At 36.8% G+C, this 26,769-nt stretch overlaps 1 protein-coding gene across 1 annotated transcript in view; it reads right to left on the reverse strand.

Moving 5' to 3' along the window:
- The window catches only part of LRMDA (leucine rich melanocyte differentiation associated), a 1,314,096-nt gene that overhangs the window by 38,931 nt on the left and 1,248,396 nt on the right, over positions 1-26,769 (reverse strand). The window lies entirely within an intron of this gene.

Raw genomic sequence — 26,769 nt, forward strand, 5'->3', positions numbered from 1 at the left:
ACTATCTGCCACAAAGCTTCCAAAAACTAATAGCCAGGTGTGATCCCCTTGTCAAAGAGCTCCACTGGGCTCCCTAGTGGTACTGTTTGGCATTTTAAAATTTCCCCACTTTGACTCCTTTTCAAGTGTATTATACAATATTCCCCTTTTCATTACAGCAAAGTTGGCTATCTACTTGGCTTCTCCTTCTATACAGCATTCTCTCTACTACCCCTAGGTGCCTTTGCACAGACGACAGTCTTTTCCCCGCTTCTCTTACTTCAACATCCTCCCTCTTCTAGAATCTCTAGATCTTTTTAAGTATAAAGGCCAGCCCTTAGATGAAGCCTTTCCCAACTCAGTCACCTCCTGGTGCCTCCTTTTCTCTAAAATACCTTGTGTTATACTTCTATGTATATTTGTTTCCCCCAATAGAATATATGCTTCTGGTAAGTAAGGACTGATCTTTTATTTATTTTTTAAATTTGTTCATTTGTTAATTTATTATTCATTTGCTCATGTATGTATTTATGCATTCATCTATCTATCCATTCATTTATTTGATCATTCATATGTATTCATTCATTTGTTTATTATCCCAGGGCTTAGTGCAGTGCCTGGCACATGTTTAATAAATGCCTGTTGATTAATTAATTAATTAATTCTAGACCACAGAACCAAGGTCAACTCTAAACAATTTGAAATTTAACGAAACTTGTCTTGGTGTTTTCCATTTTCCTTTTTCTTCTCCTCTGTTCCACTTTTGGGTTCCTCATTTCTTGCCTCCATCCCACTACACTGCACTCAAATACTTCAAAGCTACCCCTGTTTTCCCAGGGCCCAACTCTACAGAAACCGTGCCTCAAATCTTTCACAGGCTGTATAGTGTTTGGAGGAGAATAGCCACATTGGAGTGAGAGGTCGCATGATGGTCACTCATTAACTCTGATGGGAGCAAGTCACAATATCTCTGTGAGCCCCATTTGTTAAATGGGAATGTCAGTACCTGTATTATTTAGCCAATGCAGTTATTATGAGGAAAGTATTTTGTATACTTTAAAACACTATATAAATTGAGCTATTACTTTAATATTCAAATTCAACTGTGACTTTATTGGTGTTAGCAGACCTCCCATGTCACAAATTGCTGCCCATTTAGAGTGTTTCTTGCCCATGTGCTCCTAAGAAGACATCACAGGGAGTCTAACCTATGGAACATCCAAGGATACTAGTGGAAAATATGGTTTGAAAACATGCTTGTCCCTCACCCTTCTCACATAACCAGTCCATTCTCTTTTGATCACAAACTTATTTTATGATATCTTTTATACTGAATCTCCTCTAAATTCCTTGTTTGCAATATGTCACATTCTATTCACATCACCTCTCCAATGCCCTTTGGGTGAGCTTCAGCTGCAGCTCTTTAGAGACTATACTGGTCCAAAACTCAGTCAAACACATTGGAATATAAGAATATTGTTATTAAAAAGGTGAGCCTTTTTGCATGGAAAAGATTAGTCATGAAAAAATTTTGTAATTTACTAATAACAATCCAGCCTACTTTCATCCTCTTGTTCAACTGTGGGCTCAGCTTACTGTCAATTTCAAATGTTTGTCTAAGGTATCTATCTATCTATCTATCTATCTATCTATCTATCTATCTATCTATCTATCTATCTATCTATCTATCTATCCATCCATCCATCCATCCATCCATCCATCCATCCATCCATCTATCTATCTATCTATCTATCTATCTATCTATCCATCCATCTATCATCTACTATATATCTATCTGAATACAGATAGATTTATATATATATATATATATGTGTGTGTGTGTGTATACACATATGTTCATAAATATATACACATCTACACATCCATCCATACATACATACACACACTTATGAATGAGATCAATTGATTTTTCATCCAGGTGTACACCATGATCTTGTCAATAGACATTCTTAATCACTCATTTTTGAGGTGTAGGTAGTTAGCTCAAACTGTTCTGAATGAATATGGATCTCACTTAGGATGTTATGTGATGTTTTGGGGCTTGATGCCACCATTACAACATCATCTGAAAACAGAAGTTTCTAGAGGACCTCTCTATTCAACTGAAATTTCTTGTGAATCTTCTCCATGACCATAGTGAATACTTGGAGGCATCACTTGATATTAATGGTCACTGAATGATATTATCTCTGTGGTTATATCTTTCAAGGAATCTTGTATCATTTTGACATGTACATTGGAGATGTTTTGTTGGAGAAGTCCCTATAAGATAATATTTTGCTCTACTAAATCAATTTTTTGTAGTCAATAACTAATAGACAAAATGGGATCTTATATTAGTACTACATTTTCAATCGACCGTGTGATAAAAATGGTATCTATTATCAAATGTATTCTGTAAAAACTTGCCTTTTCCCTTCTAATAACTTCATGTAAGATGTGTTCAACATGGCTGTATATTACTCTAATAAAAAATGTATATGGATGGGAAAGTAAGAGTTATGACTTGATAGTTGTCAATGCTTTTTTTAAATTACTTTGGTAGTAACAAGATCAAGATTCTGCACCCTACCATTCATTAGGTATCTTCTTTCCCAGATACGTTGAGAATCTATTTTGCAATGCTTACAAAATGGTGTCACCACCAGAATTGATCTCTGTGTATACTTTACACAATCTGGCTGCTTTCCCAATTGGTATTCTTCAATGTCATTTCTATTTCCTCTAGACATATAAGGGACTGTGATGTTAGACTCAAAATGTAGTATTTTCACTGTTTATGATAGTAAATATTTTTAGAAAACTCTCAACAATAGAGAGGATCATTGAAATTTTTATGGCCAATTTTGGTTACTAGTTATGTAATCTTATGTAATTGAATTATGAATATAACATGAGTACAAAGAAAACTAAAGAGGTTAAATTTGAGAGGAAACAGTTAACTTGGTAAAAAAGAAATAGCTAGTTTCTCAAACAAAGGCTGGATATCTAAGATATAAAAAGAACTGATTTGAATATACAAGAAAATGAGCCATTCCCCAATAGATAAATGTTCAAAGGAATATAAAGAGACAGTTCTCAAAGGAAACCTAAGCTATTGACAGGCATATAAAAATGTGCCAAATCACTATTAACTATATATCACTATTAATTTCTCCTCTTCCATTGTATCTTGCTATTTTATAAGGCTCTCATATTCATAATCTTACACCATTTAGATATGTACAAATTTATAAATTATTTTTTCCTCCAACCTGGTGCTGCCTTTAGCTGAGATATCCCTTCACTTGGCATACAAGTCAAATGTTTGATGACTAAGGTAATTTTTAAGTTCTTCTGGTCTCTGTTTTTTTTATATTATATTTTTTAAAATTTAAAATGGATTTATACTATGTAAGCTTATGTAAGAAATTTTTATAGTTGATGTCTCTCTAGCCATTTCCCCACTTTTAAGCGTCAATAACTCTTTTTTATCTGGGGAAAGTTGGAGTTGTTTTAATTTCATACCATATATTTTCTCAGCTTTTTTCTAGCTTTACATTAATTTTGATATTTGTTTTTAAAAGGCAGTGGTCTGACACAGACAACTGGTGATTCCTATAGCAATAACAAGTTGTTTCTTGTAAGCAAAAATATAACCAGTATTTGCAAAATGTAGTACTTTCTGATTCCTTTTTTTTCAAAAATGAGTATTTATAATGTATAGACTTCTGAGTCTCTTGCATTCCTTACTTCTGAACCATATATTCCAACATTTTTTTTTTTGCTTTCTTTAACTTTTCAACACGGTAACCATGTAGAAAACTAGAAATTGGTAACAATTTGGAGGGTCTTAAATATATCTATATGAAGTTTCTCTACCTTTTTATTCTCTGCAAAATATTTTGCACTTGAACTATAATTATTTCATGATGTTTTTGGTTTTTGCAAATGTTAATCATGAAAATTCCCATATAAAATGTCCAAATGTCCCATGAAATAAATTATTTGTCTCTTCAAGACAAACCTGTGAGCCATACTTCCATTTATTATGTTCTTTTGTTTTCTTGCTTCATTTATAGAAGGAGTATCTAGATTGATGATTTGCTTCCATTAGTAATATGTCTACTCATAGGTAATTAGACAAAGATCTCATTTTTACATCTAGAGCATCAATTTATAAATTAACATTTTTATACAGTTTACAAACAGTATAATTCTTAACAACTGCTTCATCCTTGTCTTCACTGTGACCAAAGAAGTAAAAGGAGGAGGGTCACACAAACTGAAGAGCCTTTCCTACTTTTTCTCCCTTGTGTTGTCATACTCAGGCAATTCATAACCAAATGATGAATCTATTTGTGTTGAGCCTCTCCTATTAATTTTTGCTTGTCTTCAGAAAGACGATGTATTCTATTACAAGGATCATACAATCAAAACATTTTCAGAATGGTAGAACCTTTCATTGCTTGTGATCTACTAGCAAAGCCTCCAAGAACGCATAGTCATTTCCACACTGCAATGAAGCATCAAGGTGGGGCTTCATTTGTATATTCTTATTGTTAAAATGGAATTGTCCAATCTTCAAGGAACTATTCTCTACTCTATAAAATGACAGACATATTTCTGATAGATAAGTTCATAACAAGATCCAAATGGAAATAAAAAGCTTAACATTGAAGAAATGATCACCTCATACTCGGCTAAATTCATGGCCAAGGTATATTTCCAATACTGACTGCATACATTCACAGATTTCAAGACTGGCCTACAAAGCAAGAAACTCAATAAGTATAGCAAAACAAGACTTGCAGAATATATCTGATGAAAGGCATTGAATGAGGCAATAGACGAGATATGGAACACAGAGCACAGAATGCAGGGAGATTGATGGATCTAAAGAACTGCTTTCAAGGTCAATGGATTCATTTAAAGCAAAAAAAAGTACCGAAGCTTAAGAAGTTCTAGGAGGCTCTAGAATCATCATTGAAAGCTTAAATATTCATAGATAACAGATTATCAAAAATTACACAAGTGGAAAAAGTTCAGTGTTTTCTTCACTTTCTTCAGACAAATAATACCTCGTTCAACCATAGGATTTTGCATTTATGTCAAGTTTTCTCAAAACATGACAAAATGAGACAGGCGTAGTAATCCTGGCTCTACCTGACCCATTTTTTCAGAGGGGAGATGATCAATGTCACAAGTAATGAACCACAGGACATACCTGGTCACTCTTTGGGAAGAATTAAAAGTGATGATTGATAGGTGGCATAGAAGAAGTAGAAATGGCTAAGTATTATATCAAAGACTAGGACAACGACACAATTAAGAGGTATGGAGATGTTTCCCACTTCCCAGACTTCTCGAGATTTATCTAGTTACTCAACAACTCATTGCAGTTTTAGAAAGTTCTAGTCTCATGGAAGTTTTTCATTACGTTGAGTATAAATTTTCCTCTCTACAGCTTTTATCCAGTTCTTATAGTTCTGCCTTCTGAAAGTTTGATCTTTCCATATGACAGCCCTTAAAATACTTGAAATCGATTATAATATCTTTACCAAAACTTTAGGACAGAAGCAAACAAAATTGTCACCTTTTTTGTTATTAAGGTAGACAATGACTATACCCCTCCTATAACGTTTTTATGGATTTAATTAGCTTTTTGGGATTGCCATATCACATTGTTGAATCATGTTAAGATTGCAATCCACTAAAATCCAGAGATCTTTTTTCTCATGAAGTGTTTTATGGCCAAGTTATCTTATATTGTATTTGAGACACTGATTTTTTTTTGTAACCACGTATGATTTTACATTTTTACCTTTTAAATTTCATTTAAATAAATCCAGTCCAACATTCTAGCCCATCCATATCTACAATGCATTAGCTATCATACAATGTATTAGCTATTTCTTGTAGGTGAATGCAATCTGCACATTCAATAAGCATGTCCTCTATCCCTTTGTCTGAATCATTGATAAATGAAATATATTAAATAGCATATGACCAAGGATGGATTGTTGGAATACTCCATTATAGATCTCTTTTGGTGCTGATGGTTCTGCTTCCTTCATGAAATGTCAGTTCTAAGGGTGAGACATAAATAGAAAAAAAGAGATGATGGGATAAGATCTAAAAAGGCAATAAGTAGAAATTGGTTAAAAAAGGTAGCTGAAAAAGCACATCATAATCTTTAACCCTATCAGAGGGAATTAAACAAAGAATAAATAAGGTGATATTCCAAAAATCAAAGTTTAAAATTTCTACACTGTCTGGAAGGGAAGAGAATTAGTGAAGGAAACAAACTGAAGGAAAAAAAATTTTAGAAAAATATGGAATAAAAAGAAAATTAACAAATGAAATAAATTTGGAGAGGATAAGAATAAAGAAGATTTAAAACTAACCATTTAACTTGTTGGGGATAGAAAAAGTATAAAAGAAGGGAGAACCAAGCAACAAAACTAAAGCAATAATTTAAAAAAAATCTCCAAAAAGGGAAAGAGAAGGCAAATGTGAGTGGGGTGGAGAAAGTAGAAAAAGAGCTGTATCAAAGGTGGTTAAGCAAAACTAATGGTAGTGGAAAAGTACTGATTTAAAAGTCAGTTTAGGTGGCAGAGTGGCGAGAATGCCAGGTCTTGAGTCAGGAAGAACTAAGTTCAAGTCTGGCACTAGTCACTTACTAGCTATAGGACACTGGGCAAATCATGTAACCTGGGTTGCCTCAGTTTTCTCATCTGTAAAATAAGTTTGAGAAGAAAATGGTGAACCACTTTAGTATCTTTGACAAGAAAACCCCTAAAGGGTTCATGAATAGTCAGGCATGGTTGAAAATGACTAAACAAAAAAGTAACCTCTCAAAAAAAGCTAAATAAACAAATGGAGAAAAAAACAAGCCTAATTTTCAAAACCTTAAATGTAGATGAACCAAGCAATCTATTATGATGAGAATGTAAAAATGGATACAAAAGCAAAGTCCTACAATCTGTTGAAGAAACAGGCAAAACAGTAAAGACACAGAATGAAAATGAGGGGATCAACAAAATTTTCTATGCATAAGAAAAATACAAAAAAGCAGGCTTTGCCATCGTGTTATTAAACAAAACAAAAAAGTTTACAATATTAAGAGATTAAATAATGAAATTATTATATACTTACGTATACCATAAACTAATACCAACTATTGACTGAATAGCATAGCATTTAGATTTATAAAGAACAACTTAACTGAAAAATAAAAGATACAGGTGGTAAGAAGATAATGATTGGAAACTTCAGTGTTCCGCAGAACTGGATAAAACCCACAGAAAAATAAGCAAAAATAAAAATATAAAACTGAATAAACTGTTGGATAATATAGATCTAAAAGACTTTTCACCTTCTCTGTATGTGAATATCAAATAATTTACATGGTTCCCAGTAACACAAAGCACCTTTACAAAAATAAAACATGTGATAGGAGACAGAGAAATTATTTTAAAATATAAAAAGAAAAAACAGAAATATTAAGCACATTTTTATAGAATATAACAATATAAAAATAGTAATCAATACAGAGAACATAAACAAAAAGAACGTAAACCTAAAAGGACACTTCATAATAGCATCCTGAACAAATCATAAAAGGAACTAATAGTGGTATAAAAGACAGTGATAATGATGAGACAACAAACCAAAATTTCTTAAATGTAACTAAAGCAGTCATCAATTTCCCTAAGAGCATATGTTAGCAAAGAAAAAAGTAATAATCCCTAAGAACATATATTAGTGAAATCGAAAAAATAAAATTGAAAACTAGTGTCTTGACAAGACTGGAAAATAGATAAACCTTCAGCCAATTTGATTAAAATAAAAGTAAGAGCAATGAAATTAGCAAAATAAAAAGACAAACAGGGTGAAATAATAATAGAGAAGAAATAAAAATAATCATCAGAACTTAAATACGAGAAAACCTCACAACTTGAGGAAATTCACTATATAACAAACAGGAGAAGTATAGAGCAAACATTAACAATCGATTATAAGGAACTCAATGAAGTTTTTTACTTTTTATATGTAAAAATATTAGCAGTATTCTTATGACTCTCATCACTGTTTGGGAAGGTTAAGAGAAAGGCTTGGGCTAAGTTGACTATGATGGGGTAATTCTTAAAAAAATTAAACTGTGTAGGGAAAGATAATAACAAGTAATTATCCCATACAAATAAGGCATAAAAGGAAAAATTGATACAGAAGAAACTAGTAGAGGGGAGGGAAGGAAATGCTGTAACCTTATTCTCATCAGGAATGAGTTAAAGAAGGAATTAGATAGACAGACAGAGATAGAGATATAGATAGACTTCATATACATATATATGTATGCCTGCATGCATGTATGTATATAAACATGTGTGTATGTATGTATAAAAGTCTTCTAAATTCAAAAAGAAATATGAGGCAAGGGGATAGAGTGGGGGAGAGGATAAAGGAGAAATCCTTAGGTGGATGAGTGGGTTAAGAAATAGGAGAGCAAGGTAGAAGGTAGAAGTAAAGCAGAAGCATGAGAAAGGATAAGGTAAACAGAGTGAGAAGGATAATGAAAAATAGGAAGAAAGAAAATCCCCAAGAAGTTAATTGTAGTTTAGAATTGGTATGGGATAAATTTACCCACAAAATGGAAACAGACAGCAGATTAAAATTTTGAATTGAATAATATGTTGCTTTCAGAAAATAGTACAAAACAGTACAAAAAAAAACACACAAGGATAAAATAAAGGATGGGAGTAGAATGTATTATATAAGAAAAAGCGGGTAGTAATTATGATTTCATACAAAATTAAAGTTAAAATACATTTAGTCAAAATAGAAAAATAGAGAAATTATATTATATCAGCAATATTACTCAATAATGTTTTAGACCACTTAAAATAACTACACGGTATAAAATACCCAAGTCAAAACCATCACAGAGATTATTTGAACATAAACATAAAACATTTTTTATAAATAAAGCTAGGTTTAAATAACTGAAGTACTATTTATTGTTCATGTATAGATAAAGCCAATATAATTTTAAAAATGAAAATTTTGCTTTAGTAATATATTTATTCAATGTAATCACAATTGAATTATCAAAAACCTATCTTACTAAGTTAGAAAAAAATAATAACAAAGTTCATTTAGAAGAAGAAAGGGTCAGGAATTTCAGAGAAACCAGGGAAAAAAGGAAGTAGATTCATCAGTCTCAGACTTTAAACTATATTATAAGGAGAGAGCAATGCTGAAAAGTAAAATGGATAATTTTAACTTTTTTAAATTAAAATTTTCTTGTATAAATAAAACCTATGTATTCAGGAATAAAAGGAATGCAGAAAGTTGGGGGGAAACTTTCATAGACAGTCCCTCAGACAGGATGTGTTTGGGTTTGACTGTTGCTGTACTGTAGGAAATGATGAGATGGTTGATTGAGAAAAACATTGAAAGACTTGGACTTATGAATGAAGAGGCTATACACCTTCAGAGAAACAGATGACAAGTGGAAATAAGCATAGTACAGTCTTATATATATATATGTGTGAGTATACATACACACACACACACACACACACTTAATTGTAGCTTTCTTTGGCAGGAGGATAGGAAGGGGAAAAACAAAATAAAAACTACACAGCAGTGAATAAAATAAAACCTACAAGGAAGCAAAGAAGAGCTGGGCAGCTTTGAAAACAATGTATAGTATTTATTACACACATTTTCTTGAAATGAAAATTTATTGTTTTATATTGAATCTTCTTTTACATTCTGCTGTGTATATATATATGGCAATGTTTTTTTTTCTTTTCTCATTTTGTATTTTAGATTAAATAAAGATTAAAATAAACAGAAATTTAACAAAAAAATGAAAATTCAAATGAAATGGAGGATTATTTGCAAAAAATATAATATACCCAAACTAATTAAATGGAGATGCCAATTCAATTTCAGAAAAGAAAACTGATCTAATTTTAAAGGAACTTACTAGGTCAGAAGGGGGAAAACTGGTATATTTACATCATAATTCTACCAAATCCTTAAAGAACAATTGGTAGCTATACTACTCAAATTATTCTACCACATTCCTTTTTATAATAGAACCATATTTCTCATGCTTAAGCCAGGAAGAAATAAGGCAAAAAAAGAGAACTATAGACTAAATCAAAGACTATTTATTTGAAACTTTTAAATAAAAACCTTTTCAAACAACAGCAATGTATGAGGGGAGAAACATTCCCTGTAATAAAGCTGGATTCATTGTAGAGATGTAAGCCATTAATATAATTAACCATATGAAACATACAAAACCATATTATAATATCAACACATGCAGACAACACTTTTGACAAAGTTCAAAACTTATTTATATTTAAAACCCCACAAAGGATAGGTGTAGAAGGATCTTTTCAGGATGAAAGATGTATCTCTAAAACCCAAAACCTGTATTGTACCCACTGGGAATACACTAGAAACTTTCTCAATAGATATAGGAATAAAGCAAGGGTGTCCCTCTTCATCATTTGGCATAATTTTAGAAATGCCACAATAGCAATGATACAAGAAAAAAAGATATTAAAGACAGAAACATGTGCCAAGAATATTTCCCCAATCCTCCTTAATGCTACTGTCTTCAATCTGCTGATTATTTCCAATATATCCTGTGTATATCTTAGTTGTCTGTGGTTATTTGTGCATTGTCTTCCCCATTAGATTGTGAGTTCCCTTGAGGGAAGGGACTGTCTTCTGCCTTCCACTTTTCTTTGTATTCCCCAGTTCACAGTTCCTGGAACATAGTAGATATAGACCAAATGCTAATGCACTAATTTGTGCCACATAAGAATCAACTGAAGCAACTTGGAATGATTAGCCTGGAGAATGAAGAATCATCAGGAATAAGAGATTTGTTTTCAAATATTTGAAAAGTTACCAAGCAGAAGATTAGTTAAACTTATTTTCTTTGACTTCAAGGGGCAGAAGTATGAGCAATGGATAGATGCATTAAGAGGAAAATGAAGACTTGATATAAGGGAAAACTTCATAACAGCTTGAATGGTATAACAAGTGGATTGGATTACATCTGGAGACAGTGTACTGCCCCCTCTGAAAGTCTTCAAGCAAAGGCTAAATGGACATTTCTCAGGTACATAGAAAGCATTCTTGCTCAGAAATTGCCTTTGAATCATGTAATTCTAAGTTTCTATAACAATCCCCAATGGCCACCACAGGTCCAGCAACTTCCTTAATACCAGAAAGTCTTGGGACTCAAGGCCAGAGGTACTAATAAATCTCATTCCTTTAACCCCTTAATACATGTTCTAGATTCTGTCCAGTCCCAATTTAGGGTCTAAAATCCTAGATTTAAGATGACTAGTCCTCCAGTGAATTTCAGCTCTCATTATCAGACAACATTCTTGCCTCAATTCATCCATCCTTCTATCCAACAAATTGCGGAGTACCCACTATGTAGTCAAGATGTGTGATATGTGTTACAATTCAAAATGAGTCTTTAAATATAGATGCTGAAGCTCTTCCAAGTGCTCAGCACCTAAAATAACTCCACTTTTCCTATTTCTTTCTCTATTTGCCATTACAAAATATTTCTACCTCCCAGGTTATGGGAAGGGAATGGGGGGAAGGAAAAGAGGATGATATCATTTTTAAATCCCACATGATGGGATCACCAAGAAAGAAAAAGAGGAAAATGGAGATTAAAGCATAGGAAGGCAGCGAAGGCAAAGCAAGGTAAGAGAACATAATGGAAGGGAAGAAAAAGGAATGGGAGGAGAGGGGAGGGAAGAGGAGGGGAAGAAAATAAGAATGAGAAAGGAGAATAGATCAGACAGAGTAGAGATTGTTTTCTTGTTTGTTTCTATAAATTTATTTCATCTCTACATATTCATTTTGGGTGAGATGGCACCACTGTTGGCAAAGTCTCTTCACTTTCAGGCAAGAGAGCAATCTTGGTCTCACAACAAAGCTGCTCAGATGCTCTTAAGTTGAAATATAATTTTATATATATATTCAGGGGGAAAAAACCCATGCATAGATATTTAAAAAAACACACTTCAGACACTGTTCAAAGTGAAAGATCCTAGGATTGAAAGCAACTGGGGATGTTTCACCCTTTCTCAAACCAAAATAGACTAATTACAAGTCTCTAATAAACATAGCCTGGTAAAGAGTTTTAAAACAAAAAAGGCTTTTCTGAATGGAGTATCTGGCAAAGCTGGGCACTTGCTTTCCCTAATAACCATTAAAGCCTCTTCTAGTAAAACCTTTTACTGCAGCATTAGAAATATCAGAGTTTACATTTGATTTAATGAATAGCTGTAGAACATTAAAGCCTCCTTCGCATCCTCTAAGAGGCCCCTGATTCTCGCTTTGTCTCCATTGTTGGTTTTGTGAGTGTGTGAGTGGGAGTGGGTGAATGAGTGTGAGTGTATGTGTGTGTGTGTGTGTGTGTGTGTGTGTGTGTGTGTGTGTGTGTGTGTTAACATTTTATTCCTGATGACAAGCCAGCCGTCTCTCACCGACCTCAAAGGAAAGTTGAATGCGGGGCTCACCAAGTTAAGCTGACATTTGCTCCCTTCCAATAAAAAATATTTAGTCCATTAAACATAAATACCTGTCATTATGATACATGGACCGGGTGCAAACCTCCCGTTTCCCTCTGATGTTTATTACGTCCAAACAACTGCAGTGCCTGCATGTTTTCAACTTTAGCGTATTGATTAAACTTTTAAATGGCTGCCATATAACCCAGGGACAGCGGGAAGATTAATTTGCGTCAATGTTCATCTGTAATTCATTAGCCATTTATTCTTTACAACCACATGGGCTATCAAGAAAATGCAGGCCATTTTTCACTCAGCCCAGGCTGAGAACAGACCCTGAAATTTCTACTGCATACAAATAAGGTCCCTAGGCCTGGCCAGTTAAACTGCTTGGCTTTTCAAAAGTTGAAGTTGGTGGAAAACGGGCAGCAGGAAAAAAAAAAGGAACATTAAAAACCAGAAATGGGCCCCCCCCCCCAAAAAAAAGCAAGAAAAGAAAAGAAAAAATATGTCCTCAGGGTACTAGAGATTTAACCAAGTTTGTCCACTGGCTTTTCATCCATGGATTATGGTTTCTTATTTCAGTCAGATTAAAATAACTGAAACTTGTGTCTGTGCAAAGGCCATAAATAAAATGGGCTGCCCCCCCCCCCCCATATCCTTCTTTCCATCCCACCCTTCTAATATCTCCTAAGATGTAGTCACTGGCAGGAAACAGAGAGCAGCAGTGAAGTAGAAAAGCCCGCTGCCCAGAGGGGTCTGGGACTGGCTTCATGGTGGCAATGGAGGCCCAGTGCGGGAACAGGGGGAGGGGGCCACTGGAACTAACTTCTTTCTCAGGGCCTGCAGATTCTCACCCTGCCTTGATCTGGGAAGGTGCCCAGCTCAATAGCGGACCCTGTTTCCTGAGGGAAGAGGTAAGCCATCTGGCTCCTCCATGCACCCTACTGACCCCCTGGCACAGCACAAAACCCAGATTGAAAAAGTCAAAGGAGAGAGGATAACAAAGAAACAACCTCCACATGCACAGGCATTTTACCCCCTTCGAGAGAAAGGGAGAAGGTGGGGATGTGGGGGAGGGAAGAATGGGGAGAAATTAAGAATAAAGTGCACAGGGTATAACTTTCTTTAGAGGGATGAGTAATTAAAGGCCAGAGAACCAGAGCACTGTTTTCCACATACACACCCCTCCAAAACATTGTCTCCACTGCTCACATACACCCTAAGCATCTTGGTTTCTCTGAATTTGTCATAGTATCAAAAATCTCAATGCCCTCCCCCAACTTTTTTTTCAAAAGGTATGGTGGGAACTTGGAAGAGTCAAGGCACAGATGTCCAGGCAGAGTCACCACTCTCTCCTGCCTTGGTCTTTTGCAAAATCAGAGATGTCACTTGTGAACCAGGGCCCACATGTAGTAGAGGAAGCCAAGAGAGGACCAAGGCAAGAGGAGAAGAGGGAACCATGACCAGGAACCCTCTGCAGAGCCTTCCATATGGTATCCCCCAAAATTAACCCTGGAGTCCTGGTGTCAGCCAGGTATCCTGCCTTCCTCAGGCATATCTGTGGAGAGAGGAGGTTTATCAAAGAATACAGTCCCCAAGCAAAGCTCAAGATATTAGGAGCCCCACTTGGCTGAAGCTCTGTATTCTCTAAGTGTCGAAAAGAAAGAATGCCACGTCTACAAAAGGAAAGCTGGATGAAACCCCAGAGTTGTTCAGTATAGATCTAAATCTGGGAGGGACCTGAGTGATTACCTAGTCCCTTCATTTTACAGATGAGGTAACTGAGGCCCAGGAATGGAATGAAACTCAACCAATCATATAGCTAGTAAGCGGCAGAATTAGGATTTTAATCCAGATCCTCTGACTCCAAATTAAGAGTGTTTCCACTGTGTTGTGCTGCCACAGAAACAGAGTGGTATGGGGTAGACAAACAGCCCTGGATTTGGAGTCAGGATCTGGGTTCAGATATCAACTCTTGCCACTGTCATAAGGGTCAATATAAAAAGATCCATTACTTGATCTCTTTGGCCTGTTTCCTCTACTGTAAAATGAAGGATTTAGACCAGTTGATTTCTGGCATTAGGGAATCACTTTGTCTGAACAAAGGTTCCCCCAATTTTAAGTCCTCCGTACTATAGGGAGAGAATGAACTTGCTTTCTTCTCCCATGTTCTGCAGAAGGCTTTCCTGCAGGAATTCAGGAATGAATATTGAAACTTTGCCATCAGAAGTCAGTCTTCACTCAATTGTGAATAACCTACGACAAGACCTCTGCTCTCCCAGGAAGTTATAATCTATCTGTGGAGAAAGGAAGGTAGAGCATAAAGGTACTGTCATGAGAACACGGAAAACTGACATGGCACCAGCTCCAAGCCGATAACTATGTGGATGCTGCTGCTGTGGTTCAGTTGTTTCAGTCATGTCTGACTCTTTGTGCCTCAGGAAAGATACTGGAGTCGTTTGTCATTTCCTTCTCCAGCTCATTTTACAGAAGAGGAAACTGAAGCAAACAGGATTCAGTGACTTTTCCAGGGTTACACAGCTAGTAAGTGTCTGAGACCAGATTTGAACTCATGAAGATGAGTCTTCCTGACTCCAGACCTTGTTCTCTGTGTACTATGGCATCACCTAGCTGCCCATGATACTTATGTAGTCTGGAGAAAATGATTTCCCTTCCTTAGGCCTCCATTTCCTCATTGGTAAAGTGAAGGGGTGTGGGGGGAATTAGCCAAAGTTGCTGCTATCCCTAATGTCCATGAGATTATAATTCTACAATATGTAGGACAATGGCAAACAATGAATGTCCAGTGGTCAAGGGCTAAACTGTGCAATATGGGCAGAAAACAATTAAGAAGTTCAGTGCAACAAGGGAGATGCCTGTGGACTGGAATAGTCAAGGAAGGCTAAATGCAGGTGCATTTGAGATAAGCTAGGCCACAGTAACCTCCAGGGTGGAAGAAAATGGCAAACCATTCCAGTATCTTGGGCAAGAAAACCCCAAATGGGCTCATGAAGAGTCAAACATGACTGAAAAGAACTGAACAAAGACAACAGTGCCAAGTTCTGCCTTCCAAAAAGTGATCACAGACAGAGTTTCCTAATTAAAGTTTTCTGTTGTTTAAGTAATTCAGCAAGAGTAGACTTCACATGACCTGGATTCAAGCCTTGCCTCTGGAACAACTGGCTGTGTGTGGACTTGGGCAAGTCCCTTCAACTCTTGTGGTCCCAGGAGACTTTCTAAGACTGCAAATTGCAGAATACCTAATCTGCATAGGTACAGGAAATTTCTTGGTATTATAAATTCACAATTCTGGGCAAACTATATATATATATGTATTACATATACATATATATGTATTATATATACACACATATATACACATACACACACATACAGACACACACACACACACATATATATATATATGATTCAGCACCAATGGAAAATTATATTTCAGTAGTGTTAAGAATCTGATTTAAATGGCCAACCTCATGTTTACAGTTAGCTATTAAAGTCTAAAAACAACAATAATACTTATGTAACACTTTAACGGTTTGCAAAGAGTTCTCCATGTGACCACCACAACCCTATGAGGTAGATTATATTATTAACTCCAGTGCATGGAAAAAGAAAGTAAGGCGGAGAGAGGTTAAGTGGTTTACTTACAGTTAGTTAGAAGGTAGTAAATGTTTGAAGCAGGCAGGATTCAAAGGTCCAATTGGGTCCAGATTACAAGTCTAGCACTCTATCAACTATGCCACCTGGCTGGCTAATATTTAGATAGATGGAGAGGAAGGAAGAGCTTTTCAAATGGGGAGAGGAAACATTAGGAGTGAAGAACATAGGAAGATTATATTAAGTGGGACAAAAAAGAGAACTGACGATATCAGTCTATGCTAAACCCCCAGACAGAATTCTATTTTGAGTTCCTTAAGTTTTGAACAGAAAGAATGTGACTTCTACAAACAGAGAACCAGATAGGACCCATCATTGAGCTAGAAAGTTGGTGTTAAGAGTCAGAGATCAAGAGATTGAAGAGTTTCAGAAGTGTTTTAGTCCAATATCCTCATTTTATAGACAAGGAAATTGAGGCATGGGGAAGGACAATGATGTGCCCAATTTCACACAGTAGTGGTAGAATCCAATTTTGAATTCAAGTCTTCCATGATTCCAAAACTAAGGTTCTTTTCACTACAAGAAACAGAAGTGAGAAAAAAGGAAGGGCTTTCATTATGAGAGTCATGATTGTTCCTCCCTAAGTCAGAAAAAAAAAAACCCATACATTTTGAGCAGGAAAAGATCTAATTCAACCCCAGAGGAAACCAAGGTCCAGATGAGTTAGATGACAAGTTAGGAAGTGTCCAAACTGAAAATCCAACTCAAGTCTCCTGATTTCAAACCCATCATCTTTTCCACTCTGCCTAGCACTGAAAAGGGGACTAGTAAGGTCATCACTTATCTGCTTCCTCTTCCCAATCAATAAATCAGTAAACATTTATTAAGTGCCTACTATTTGCCAGGTATTGTGCCAAGCTCTTGGGATACAAAAAGAGACAAAAATCCCTGCAGACCCATATGTACAAAGCAAACTACATATAGGATGTAGGAACTAATTATCAGAGGGCAGGCAGCAGAATTAAAACCATAGGTACATTATTGCTTTAGAATTTCATCTGAGATAAACAGCTCTACGTCAAAATAATATAGATGGGTGTAGGTGCTTATCATCTGTCCCCAAGGTCAGCAGACACAAATGATGATGCCTGGATCTCTTATCCTAAATTCTTAGACTCCTGCCAGATTCAGTCTGGGTCTTAACATTCCTTCCACATAATTATCTCGGTGCTGAATGACTTCAACAACAGGAAAACTCCACTAGAAAACTCCATCCAAGATGATTTCCTTACAAGAAATGACTTGGCATTATTATAGAACTTTCCTCAAGCACATCTCCAAGCCTCAGACTGACATAAAAGTCCACCTGACCCCATTCTTTAATTTCATTTACAAACCCATTTAACAGGTCACCATGGGCCAAGTCCATCTTGACCTCAAGGATGCAGGGCTTCCTTTCCCTCTCCAAATTAGTTTCTTTTTAAAGGATAAGCATTGGACCAAGATCTCCTCCTCCTCATTTTCCCCTCCACCCCCAGCACCCCTTAGCCGAGACTCCTCCCACACTGCTGATTCTTGACTAAACACAGGCTAGAAAGATAATGGGAGCCCACAAGGAGGGCACTGAAAGGCTCATGGCCACAAATTTAACCTTTGGATAGGACTGGCATGCGTATTCTATCAGCAAAGAACTGCCAGGCCAAAAGCATCTCATTCCCCCTTGCCCCACATCCCTCCATGAATGAGAAGTAAATGGTTTTGGCATCAGCCAACACAATCAGCCCCTGTCCAACAAAGGAAGAAACCAAATGAAAAACATTTGCTTCCAAAGCTCATAACTGTCAGGGCATCTGGGACCCCCAGGTGGTTTCACAGCCACTAATACCTTTGTTAAGGAGACCCAGCCTGGGGCTGCTCTGGGTGTTTCTCCCAGAGCAGAGCTGCCCTCTGGAGCTGGGTTCTGTCAACCCTGGATCTCAGCTTGGGGTCTAAGCTTGAGATAGTCCAGACAGCCCTCCCTGCTGCTTGTCTCCCTTCAGTATCACTCATTGTGGCTTAAGCCTGTCTGCCGTGCACTGGCAGTGACCTGGGCACTGATCACGCCACAGTACAATAAATGAACAGACCAAGAACAGGCCTGCTTGTGCAATTGTTTAACCTACTTCGAGCCAAATCACCACTGTCATATTTTTCCCCAAGCAGGGATTCCACAAATCAGCAGTGAAGGAAGGCATTTGATCCAATTTCCCAAAATTAGGCATTCCCTTTGAACCTAAGTTTTTGCAAAGATTACCTCACCATTCCAAAATATATTTTAAAATAAGCTGAGGAGTATGTGTGTAAGGAGGGGAGGGGGTGTCGTGATTCCTGGTATCTTTTCCATTATTAACACATGGGATCTAGAGCAGCAAAAAAAAAAAATTTGACAGATGGGGAATTGGGAGACCTGAGTTCTGTTCCCAGTTCTGACCCTTTCAGTCTGCATGATCCTGGTCTAGTCACTTGCCTCCATCTCTTCAACTCTAAATTGAAGGGATGGCACCGGAGGACTTTAAGGAGGCTTCCAACTCTAATATGCTATGGTCTCCCCCTCCCCTTCCTACCATGAGTAAACCTCTTATGTTGGCTTTGAAAGTGACTTTAGAGACATGCCATGATCTAAAATAGCCAGATCAGATGTTGCTACTTCACCTAGATACAGGAAAGCAGACCTATTGTACCCATATCACTTATAGGGAACACTGGGAGTTGTCAATAGAGAAAACAGGGAAGAACCCAGGCTGACAGAGTGTTGCAAGGATGGACCAGAGCATGGAGGATCCTAGATGGAGCTAGAACATGAAGAAAAGGAAGTTAGGCCATAGTATGTAGGCAACGGAGAGCCACTAAAGATGGTTGAATAGAAGTGGCATGATAAAAACTGTGCTGAGTAGTCATTTGTCTTGAACATAGAGGACATGAAAGAACATAGGAGACTTAGATTGCAAAGGGCCTTGAATGTGATGTCAAGAAGTCTGAGTTTTTTCAATAGGCAGTTGGGAGCCATTGAAGGTTTTTTGAGTGAAAGAGTGCTGAGAACAGTGTATTTGGAAAATGATCCATGCTAAATTAAGAAGGATGAATTGAAGGAGAGAATATTAATACACAGCTGTTATACTTTTTGGTGCAGAGATCTCACTACTAAGCATATATTTCCAGGAGGCTGAAGGCAAAAAGGAAGGCCCCATATATTCCAAAATATCCATAGTAACATTTTTTTGAGGTTGCAAAAACCTGATGGGAAAAGTTAGATGCCTAGAGATTAAGGAAGGGCTAAACAAATTGTGGTACATAAATGTAATGGAATAATGTTTTATTGTAGAAAATTGTGAATGTGAAGAATTCAGAAAAGCATCAAGGACTTAGATGAACAGAGCAAAGTAAACAGACTAGGAAAACAATAGACTCAGTGACTATGGAAATAGAAATGGAAAGAACAAAAATGGAAACTGAGTCGTGTGTAATTATAAATCTTGACCCTAAAGAAGAGTAGAAAAATTTTTACCTGCCCTCCTTCTTTTCAGGTATGGATGACTATGGACACAGAGTGTTGCATATACTATCAAATTCAGATAATGTATTTATTGGTTTTTACTGACTTGCTCTGCTTTTATTTTTAATTATCTCTTATAAGAGATAACTTACTGAAGAAGGGAGACATAGATTCAGAGACTAAGAATATGTATATAAGAATATAACTAAACTATACATATGAGTACGTAAATGCACATTTAAAAGGAAAATTAAAAACATCTATTACAATAGAACATTACACTATTATAATAGTGATAACCCTTCAAACCATAGTTGTATTGGGATTTGAATGGAAGGATGAATGTGAGAGCTATTTCAAAAGAATAATCGATCAGATTTGGCAAATGACTTGAATTTGGGGAGCAAGAGAGAAGAGTCAAAGACAACCCTGATATTTCAAGCCACTGCTACTGGGAAAACATTGGTCATCAATGAAAATAGAAGATAATAATTAATTACTCATCCAGTATTTATTGAATACTTATATCATGCAAGGCACTGAATACTACAAAAAAGTAAACCTTAATCTCCTAATCTTAAAATCTAATTTGAAACGTATGAAATCTAAAAATTAATCTCAATATAAGGATTAAATGATAGGACTCAAAATTAAAGGTAAGGTCTATTACTATAGTAGAGGCAGTATGTCTGAATGAAGCAATCATACACTGGGAGTCAGGAGACCAGATTTCTAATCCTGGTTCTGACACTTGCGCTGGACTTGGTTTCTAGGGTCGTTTTGACTTCTGCAGTTCTTTAAATTTGTAGTATACTTTGGACCACCTGGACAGAAAGAAGAAATAGTTCAGATGAGTTCAGAGAATGCTCATCAGACTACTTGGAGGCCCAGTAGAATACTGATGGCATACTTCACTTATCCAAATATTTGCTACAAGTTTCTCTTTGATAAAAACAGATCAGCTAATGCTTTCTTAGCATGTCACAATGATAATTTTGTTCATCTAGAGGTGGAGAATGCAATACAAGGAACTGTCATAATTTCTGAGAAACACAGAAGTTCTAGTTACTGAAGTGAAAATTATGAGAATCATGTTGGGGAGTGAATACTCCATTTCAAAATTTGTGAGAGGAGAAAATCCAGACACCCTAGATTTAGGGAGGGCTAATTTCAAAGAGTTCAGAGAAAGGGTAGCAAACATCCTATTGCCCAAAATTTTATAGAGGAATTCAATGCAAGAACAATGGGAAATTTTCAAGAACAAATTATCAAACTGCAAACACTTCCAAAGAAAAATAAAAAGGATAATGATATCTACGGAGGCTGATGTGAATGCATAATGAGCTCACCAAACAACTGGGGTTTTTCAAAACAAGAGCTTCTTGCTCTTCTCCAGTCCTGGAAGCAAGAATAGGTGACAGGACAATTACAAAAGAATGGCATAAACCAATATGAACAGGATAAAAGATGAGATTGAGCTAAGGCTTCCAGTGAGCATAGGATAAGAAAAAAGGCATTTTAGCTATGGTGGCATAAGAGGAACACTCAAGAAAGACTAGAACTGCTGCTTAGGTTGCATGGGATGGTAAAAACATGGAATGGACAAAAAGGTGAATTATTTAATATATTTTCATTTTTTTTCTTTGTCAAGGATAACATATTCAGACACAGAAAAATAGAACAAAAGTGGGTTTAACAATATAAGTTAAAAGATAGTAAGAAAATCTACCTAGTGGACCTCAATGAGTCCAGATGACCAGTTCTGTAGGTGGTACAATGGACAGAGCAGCAGCGCAGGAGTTAGGAGGACCTGAGTTCAAATCTCACCTCAGACACTTGACACTCACTAGCTGTGTGACCTTGGCAAGTCACTTAACCCCAACTGCCTCATCCTGGGTCATCTCCAGCCATCCTGATGAATATCTGGTCACTGGATTCAGATGGCTCTGGAGGAGAAGTGAGGCTGGTGACCTGCACAGCTCTCCTTCACTCAAAACAAAGTCAAGTTCAAGTCAAGTCATCATTTCTATGATGTCATGGTCTTCTTCGGCAATGAAGGATGAACACACATCTGTATCACAGGGCACTGGAAGAACTAGCAGATGTTTAAAGAATCTGGGACACTTGCAGAGTGCAATCTGAACAGGAGAAAATAATGCAGTCATGAAAGCCAAACTGCTGATACAAATGTCATGAACAACTTCCTAGTTCTAAGTCTTTGAGTCCAGAATGAAGGAAGTAACAATCCCACTGGACTTTGCCATGATCATGGTATCTTACAAAAGGTTCAGATTATTATATTATAGGAAAAACACTGACAAGATGGGTCATGTCAAGAAAAGAGCCCAGGATTGTGGGGGGTCTTGGAAAAAATGACATATGAACATTACTTGAAGCAATTGGGGATGTTTAACTTGAGAAAAGAACATGCTAGCTGACTCTAGGTAATTGGAGGACTGACTTGTTTAGTCCCCAGAGTACAGAAAAAGGAGCAATGGGCAGAAGCTATAAGGGAAAAGATTTAGGTTTGATACCAGAAAGGACTTCCTATCAATTAAAAATATCCTAAAGTGGTACTGACTTTTTCAGGAGATAGTGGATTTCCCAAAATGGAATTCTTAAAGCAGATTTTGGGTAATTACTCATATGGAATGTTCTAATGGTGATTGCATCTCTGGTCTGGTTTAGACCAAAGGCCCATTCCAACTCTGTAATTTTGTGTATCTGAATATCTTCTCCCAAGGGTCATATCAGAGCATTGTAGAATAAAGACAACCCATTGGAATGGCCAGTGAAGGTTTCAGGGCAAGAATGGGCCTTAAAAAATGAGTAGAATTTTGATAAGTGAAAAAAAAGTACATATGGTAGCCCAGGTTGGGGAAAGGAAATAAACAAAGGTGGTGAGGCCAGTAAGCGCAAGGAGTATTTGGAGAAACAATGAAAAGACCAATTTGGCTGGAATCTGTGGTTCATGTAGGTGATTAGTAGGAAAAAGAGAGAGAAAAAAGCTTGTGTCTGGCTAGATCATTCAGGGGAGCAAATAGCTACAGTCTGGATTTTATTGTATAGACAGAGGGGAATAATTTTCTAGTCTAAAGCCTAGATACTCTACCTGAAAGTGGGCTGTCCTTTCAAAGTTCTTCCAGATACTCACAACCCTATGATTGGGATTAAATTGAAAGTGGAAATGATGAAGTAGGAAAGAAAGGTTCTGAGAGAGCCAACAAGATCTTCTAACACTGAGAAGTATTCAGACATCTGATTTATTTGAGTTCAACCATTAACCTTCTGAGCCTTGTTCTTTGCTGTTTACAACCCATAGTACTTGATGACTGGGAATGAAGAGAGGCCAAAAGAAACAATGTTGGCATGAATTCAGTGGCATAAATTATCCTGGCCACATCACAAACAGGATTCATGGGCCATCCAATCAGAAATGGCAAAGCTGCCCAGCTAACGTTAGTAATGCCCACACAATGTTCTCTTCAAGAGGATCCACTGGTATTTTGGGTAGCAGGAGCGAAGGAGGGGAACTGCATTCTTAACTAATTTATTCTGAATTTCCTCTACTTGTCCATGTGAGAAATGACATCTAGGGGCAAAGGGCAACAGTGCAAAGATAAACAACAAGAAGGCATTTAAAGCACTTGCCAAGGGAAAGGGCGCATCTGATAAAAATTTAGACAGGAAGGACGCCAAAAACCAGGAGAGACACAACGGAGAGATTTGATGAGGTGATTGTTGCTGTGCTTGTCAGCCTTGTCAGTTGTGCTGGGATGCCAGATTTTAATTCAAAAATAGTGTCAGCCTGAGAGCTGCCTCTATTTCCCCACATGATTCCAATTAAGAAGACATTAAGAGCTTAGTTCTGGCAACCATAAATACAACTACTTGGGGTGAGCTAAAGATAGGAGTCTGAAGCTAGGTTTATTTTTTCTCAAGTTAAAAAATGAAAATCAGAATGGAAGGAATGGAGAAATATGTATATGTAATCACCTGACAATCTGCCACACCAAAATCATATTCCAGAGACTCTGTTGAGGTGCTGTGAACACTCTGAAAGAATAGTTACAGAGGTAAAATGGGACATCCATTTTTCTTAAGATGGTCAACATTTTCCAAGATGGTCTTAAGGAATCCCACAGGGAGATCAGAAGTTCAGGGAGAAGGCCTACATGTGTCACTCTGAGTCAGTTTAAATTGCCAAACCTTGTCAGGACTCTGTGATACCACCAATGTTGTATATGTGTAAGTACTCCAACTCCCAGGGACAGTGAGACAGTGGACAATTTTCCATTCCTGCTGTTTGCCTGAAATATATTAGGCAGACCCAGGAGGAAAGTAGAACATAAAAAATGTGCCTTGGTAATGTATTCTGATAAGGGGATGTCAGGAAACCAGATGAAAGGAGAGGAGACAAATTTCAAGGCTACTTATACATTTCTGGTTATTAAATACTGATTTATTTTCTTTCAAAGAATCACTCTTCAAGATATAATCCACACATCTCTGGGACTGGCCATAATGAAGCTGCTCTGGGCCTTGGGAGCCAGGAAAAATACCCACAAATTTTGAGAATAAATGTGAAAGCTTCTCAACATAACAATTTAAAAGTCACCATTATAATATCAAAGTTCCTCTCTTCCTATTATACCGCCAAACCAGCACTCTCTCTAATTGCTATACCTAGCAAGTTATGTCCGGAATCCCTCAAACCCTTTGACTTTTAATCCAAATGGCTGTAGCATCTAGCTTCTCTGACAAGTTCCTAAGCCATAATCCCAAGGGCACTATCATCAAGTCATAAATGTGTGTTAGAGAGGGGATGCTGGAGAAGGGTGTGTCAGGAACATAGAATCATTTGCAAATGACCTACAAAGATGGCTTTAGTTTATATTTCCTTGGCCACATGCAAAACTGGCATTCTCAAAGGTGAGACAAGACTATATATGTCAATGTGTGTTTTCTAAACTCGAATTGCCATTCCCAGGATTTTGTGATTTTGTTCAGTCTTTAAGGAGAGCAAGAAAAGATAGAGAGACATATAGAAAAATACATGCATACATACATACACATATACATAAATGTGTAGATTTGCTGTGGCCGTTCAGTAATTTCAGTCACATCTGACTTTTTGTGACCACATTTGGGATTTTCCTGGCAAAGATGCTAGAGTGGTTTTCCATTTCCTTTTCCAGCTCATTCTACAGATGAGGAAACTGAGGCAAATGGGGTAGTGACTTGTCCAGGACCACACATCTGGTAAGTGTCTGAGGCTGGATTTGAACTCAGATCTTCCTGATTTCAGGACTGGTCCTCCTTCCACTTTACCATCTAGCTGACTAAATGTATAGAAAGATAAGGCCTTAATTGAGAACTTTGTTCCAGACACTGAACCAATCACCACGAATATAAATATAAGCAAACAAGATACTCCCCTAACCTCAAGGTGCTTACATTCTAATATAAGGCAAATAAGCAGAAAAATGTGAAAACTCAGCACCCAAATCAACAGACAAAGATTTCTACAGTACCCAGTTCTCAAAGCAGGTAGTTCTCAACATTTTTGACATCAAAAAATTGTCTGGCCATGATGATAATAATATTCCTACTAGTCTCTGTTGGTTGAGAAGTGAAATAATAACTAAAACCACCAAGAATCCCAGATCATTTTTTAATTAATTTGTATTTTATTGACCACAGTGGCATTTACGTACATCTGAACAATAGTACATATCTATTAAGAGGAACTGGGATGTAGTGAACACAGAGACAATCTTGGAGGCAGAAAGACTTGAGCTTAAATCTTGCTTGTGATAAATACTGACTGGGATCATGAGCAAGGCTTTTCTGCAAGGTAACTTGTTACATAGAGGGTTCCATGATCTGTACTAATGGAAGGAATATCCACTTAGGAATTTTCTCACACTATTGAAATCATAGACCTAGACCCCTTCCCACCCTCAAAAAACAAAAACAACAACAAAAAAACCCACCTAAATAATGCTAGGTTTGACATATTACATATTTAGTCTACTGAAGGTCTATTTACTTACTTGACCTGTCCTTTTCCAAATAGTCTGACACAATTGCATTGCTGCCTGATCACATGCTATTATGAATTGTTTTCTAATTGTTTCATTTTATGTTACTGTTTTTGTATTCACACTCTAGATGGAAAGAACCATATCTTATCTTTCATCCTCCTATTTTTTTTTATTTTTGTGCTTATGTTTATGCTTGGGGCTTGGCAAGACAGGGTGGGTTGGAGGATATCCTTCACAAGCCTGGATGCTCAATAAATATTTTCTAAAGACACTGGGTTTCGCTTAAGGCCATAGACTCAGGGGATGTCAAAGCTTGAAAGGATCTTTGAGGTCTCACTCAGTCTTCTGTTTTTATAGAAAAGAAAATTAAAGTCTATACTTATTAAGAGATTTGCCCAGTAGTAGAGTTAATTTCAGGTTCTGAACTGGTATTCAGATGGCCTGTCTCCCACTCAAGTATATTTCCCACTAAACCATCCTGCCCCTTTATTAGACTTAGGACCCCGTCCATGAGAAGGTCACAATATACTGGCAGAATTAACAAGAAAGTAAACTGTTTGTGGGCCAGGCTGGAGAGCAGTCCGACTAGTTTTGAGAAACAAGGTCTCCATTATATATCATCTTCATTTAATTTAATTTAATAAACAATTACTAAGTACCTGCTATGTTGTAAGAACTGTACTAAGTGCTGAGGGTTCAAAAGCGAAATAATCCATGACTACAAGAAACTTGTATTCTAGCATTCAAATTGAGGGAAGAGCTAATCAATCCTGCAACCCTAAGTAACCCTGTACTCAGCTTTGGCCAGGCTGCTTATGGACTGTGGGATTCAGTTCTAGGCACCATACTGTATAAAGTTCATTCTGCATTAAGCATTCACAGAGGAAAACAGACTTCAATAAATGAGCTGGAGATCTTGCAATATTAGCATCAGTTAAAAAAATTTTTTAACCTGGAGAACAGATTTGACAAAGAGAGAGAGAGAGAGAGACAGAGAGACAGAGAGACAGAGAGACAGAGAGACAGA

This window comes from Notamacropus eugenii, chromosome 1 (genome assembly GCF_028372415.1).
Source record: "Notamacropus eugenii isolate mMacEug1 chromosome 1, mMacEug1.pri_v2, whole genome shotgun sequence".
In the NCBI taxonomy this organism is placed as follows: Eukaryota; Metazoa; Chordata; class Mammalia; order Diprotodontia; family Macropodidae; genus Notamacropus; species Notamacropus eugenii.